Here is a 4,442-nt window from a genome sequence, read left to right as displayed (position 1 = left end):
CCTAAATTTACCCGTTGGGAATGAAAGAGACAAGAAAAATGTTTCGCATGTCGGTGTTAAAGAGTAGGATCCAGATAATGACGTTTTTGTCAGATCGTAGGCCCGGATTTTGAGCTTTCCATAGGAAGGGTATGAGGATATTTAACGGATGTCAAGTAAAAAAAATGTAATTACATTTTGGTGGAATTTCTCAAAAACCTTTCCCTGAATACAATTTTCGCTCAGTGTGCATAAACCCTAGTCTCCAGTCCTCGTTCTACATTTCAAACGGTGCAAAATGGTTGTTTGGCTCCAGGGCTTCGGCTTAAAAAAGACGGTGCTCTAAGGCTCCAGGTTAATCTGGATGGGCTGCAGTGCTCCCGAGTGCACGTTTGAAGGACTCCAGGCTTCACAAGGAAACAACAACAATAAAATTGTTGCTAAACGATTACCAAATAAAACCAAAAATTTGCTACCTAAATTTCTTTATGCATTTATTCCATTTTTGTTGTCGTTCTTCACATTAGGGACTTTAAGATCCAACGACGCGGACGGTAACGAGAACATAAAAAAAACAATGGGTTGTATTAGCAAAACAACAACTTTGCACGTGCACCATGCTTTTTTGTACATTTCTCTGCCCGTTTTTGCACGACTACGACGTGAACATGCCTAATTTCGCGTTTTACCGAGGACGTAAACAAGCAACGACGAAATTTTATTTCTCTTACTGTACTTGGATATGGTGCCTAGGAATTCAACTCCAGGAGGGTTCGCCTGCATTTAACAAAGTAAGTGTGTAGGAATAATTGCGATAAAGACTGAAAGAACGCAAATTCACTTTTTAAGCGACGTTCTCATTGCCGTCGCTTCGTTGGATCTTAAAGTCCCTATTAACAGTGTAAACATCGGTCAAGGTAAATAACCTGAAACGCAACTTCAAATAGTTTCCCGCAAATATGAGCAAAAGTTAAGGATACCCAAGCTCATACTATCCATGAAACATTGGAATAAATTGGATATATCATGAAATCTTTGACTTTTCCATTCTTGTTATGCGCTCTAATTTTTTTCCTCAAAGATGCTCAGAAAGGCAAGGCTTGGAGGTTGCTAGAACCGCAAATAGTTGCCTCACATCCTTAAAGTTGCTCAAAAGGTTGCCGTGCACAAACGACACTGACCCACCCTCCTCCCCCTTTGGGACCCTGAGTGAGTGAAGGGAGGAAGATCCTAGTAACAGGAAGATCCTAGAAGGTGGAATAACTTTACGTTGGGTTTACATGCAGAACACGGGTACAGGAACGATTTCCGCTTTCCGTTTTCGTCTTTATTGACTTTTTAGTTGTCTCTGCTTTACAAGACGCCGGTGGCTATGCGATTTCCCGCCAAAATAGCCTCGAGTTGCATTTGGGTTGCCATGCCTGTTGATTGAGTTATTTTACATTGGTATACCTGAGGTGAGGACGGACGGTCGCTGGGGCGGTCGGTGTATGGTCACTTGATTACCAAATTTTCTCGGATGGTTAGATTAGTTTATTTTCTTACCCATGGTGCTCCGCTGGCGCGTTTCGCGCGCTAGAGCTCCGCTATGAACAGGGAACGTCTTGAAACGCAGCTTACTATTTTGAAAATGCATGCTCGAGAAAGTGCCATAGTCTCTGTCATCCATAATAGAATTTATTAATGCAAATGGCTCTGCTTCATTCAGTGAGACTGCAACAGTTTCAGTGAAACTGATATTAGTTATGCCTGCCACATAATGCTTTTAGTGAAAGGCCTTTTAGTGCCTAAAAAAGGATCAAGAATTACCCTAGGACTATCGCGCTGATGTCGGTACCCGGTATACCAGGAACAGCGGACAAATTGATGTTGCTAACGACTTTCACACTGAAAACTCTCGCAGGTTGTCAAAATTTGGACCCTTTTCAGAAGTCGACCTACGTTGAACATTTAGCTAATTAATTAGTACTGATGGAAACCACTTTATTTTCAACTACGGTGGTCATACTGGTTTATATAAATTCCATGGCCTCCACTGTCACAGTTATCTAGTAATTTTGAGTGGATACTCGGTGCGCGGATACCGGTCCCTGTTTTCTATCGTCTGGTACAGCCTGTCTATAACATCTGTACTACACGGCTAATTGCCGTCATTTCAGTCTAGGTATTCAAATGTTACATAGCAGTTTATATTTTTTTTTACTAAACATTGCTTGAAGATAGCTTGAAAGTGGAGATAAACTATATCTAAAAGTGCTAAATAAATAGCCCAGTCTGCATTAGAGCGAAACCCCGACATCCGCTTTATACGGACACCCCGTCAATACGGACATTTTCTATATATTGCCCCCCCCCCCCCCCCCGGTGTCCGTATTAATGGGGTTTAACTGGTTAGAGTTTCAAGATTTGGCAGGGGTGAAGGGGTGTCGGCCCACAACAGACGTGCCGTCTCACTTTCAACTTCAATCCTACGGGTCTGAATTTTTATGATTGTAAAGCGGATTTGATCATATTTCATATGTACATTTTCCCTATTTTTGTCGTCAAATTGGGAGCCTAAGAAATAACGGAATTACGTCTCGATCCAATACCTTTAAAAATAAATTTGGACCACAAAGGTACAAAGCTATCCCTTTCTTTTGTCCTTTTATGCTTGAAAAGTTTGGAACGTTAGACAGTCAAGTCTATAAGGCTTTGGTAGGTTCATACCATAATCCAAATCCAAATCCTGCTCCCCCCACACCACTCTAAATCAAAATTGTGTGCCTTGATTAAATATGATGATATGTTGTAAGCTCGGCCTTTTTTACATTATGCTAACATTTTTTCGGGCATTTCATTGAGGCAAAAGCGCTTAGCATTATTCGGAAATTGTAGTCGCATTTTCCTAGAAAAATAAATTAAAAAGCGCCACTGTATGATGAGAGTCATGGAACATTTAGTTAATGAAAGAGATGAAGCATTAAGATGGAGCATTTTAGTGGGCAAACAAAAGCATAAGGCACCAAAGCCTGTTTCAAGCTCAAGCGTTTTGCTGTATATAAATTTTCGCGAGTTGTAGAATTCTTTGTCTTGTTGTTTAGGCTCATTAACTAAAGCACGGCAATCGCTTATCACAAAGTAAACCAGCAAGCTAGTAGTATCTCAGATTTTTATTCACAAATGAATGATTTATTTGTTACCGCTATCTGCGACATTGTTTTTCATAACCGACACAGGCACCCTATGTTGACGTATTAAATCGTGCCCTACCTTGTGGTCACTGCGAAGATAGGCATCTTACAACGCCTTCTCGCTTTATAATACCAGGGCGGATATAAAGGTTACCTTTATCCACAAAGTAAGAGAAGTAACAAAGTATCAAGAGTAACAAAGTAACAGAGTTAACAATGTAACAGAGGTAACAAGGTAACTGAGCTAACCAGGTAACTGAAGTAACAAGGTAACAAAGTAACAGAGATAACAGAGGTAACAGAAGTAACAAAGTAACAGAGGTAACAAGGCAACAGAATTAACAAAGTCACAGAGGTAACAAGGTAACAGAGGTAACAAGGTAGCAGAAGTAACAAGGTAACTGAAGTAACAGAGGTAACAGAGGTAACAAGGTAACTGAAATAACAAGGTAACAAAGTAACAGAGGTAACAGAAGGAACAAAGTAACAGAGGTAACAAGGTAAAAGAAGTAACAAGGTAACAGAGGTAACAAAGTAACAGATCGAGGTAACAAGGTAACAGAAGTAACAAAGTAGCAGAGGTAACAAAGTATCAGAAGCAATAAAGTAACAGAGGTAACAAGGAAACAGAAGTAACAAGATAACAGAGGTAACAAGGAAACAGAGGTAACAGAGGTAATAAGGTAACAGAAGTAACAAAGTAACAGAGGTTACGAAGTAACATAGCCAACAAAGTAACAGAGGTAACAAAGTAATAAGGTAACAGAAGTAACAGAGGTAAAAAGGTAACAAAAGTAACAAAGTAACAGAGCCAACAAGGTAACAGAAGTAACAAAATAACAGAAGTAACAAGGTAACAGAAGTGGCAAAGTACAGAAGTAACAGAGTATTAAAGGTAATTAAATAACAGAAGTAACAAGGTGATCAGACAGTGAAAGTTACAGAGGTAACTCGGTAATAGGGGTAACAAAGGAGCAGAAGAAACATAATATCAATGGGTAACAGAGTAATGGGGTAACAGAAGTAACAAAATTACGAAGGTTATGGGTAGCCGAGACAACAAAGTAGCACAGGTAATAAAGTAAAGGATTAATCAACAAATACAATCCTGCAAAGTGAACAAGTGCAATCTCGATCATGGAGACAAGTAATTGTGCATGCATTGTGTGCACAGACGTCCGGGACATTTTGCGAGGGCTTACATGATGAACTAGCCCGAATTCCACAGAACCATATTCAAGTTCAAAAAGAGAAATTTTTAGCCGTCGCTTCTTTACGTCCTCTATAAAA

The sequence above is a fragment of the Porites lutea genome, chromosome 13 (genome assembly GCF_958299795.1).
Source record: "Porites lutea chromosome 13, jaPorLute2.1, whole genome shotgun sequence".
Lineage (NCBI taxonomy): Eukaryota > Metazoa > Cnidaria > Anthozoa > Scleractinia > Poritidae > Porites > Porites lutea.
The sequence above is the reverse complement of the archived record's forward strand: the minus strand, read 5'-3'. Positions refer to the sequence as shown.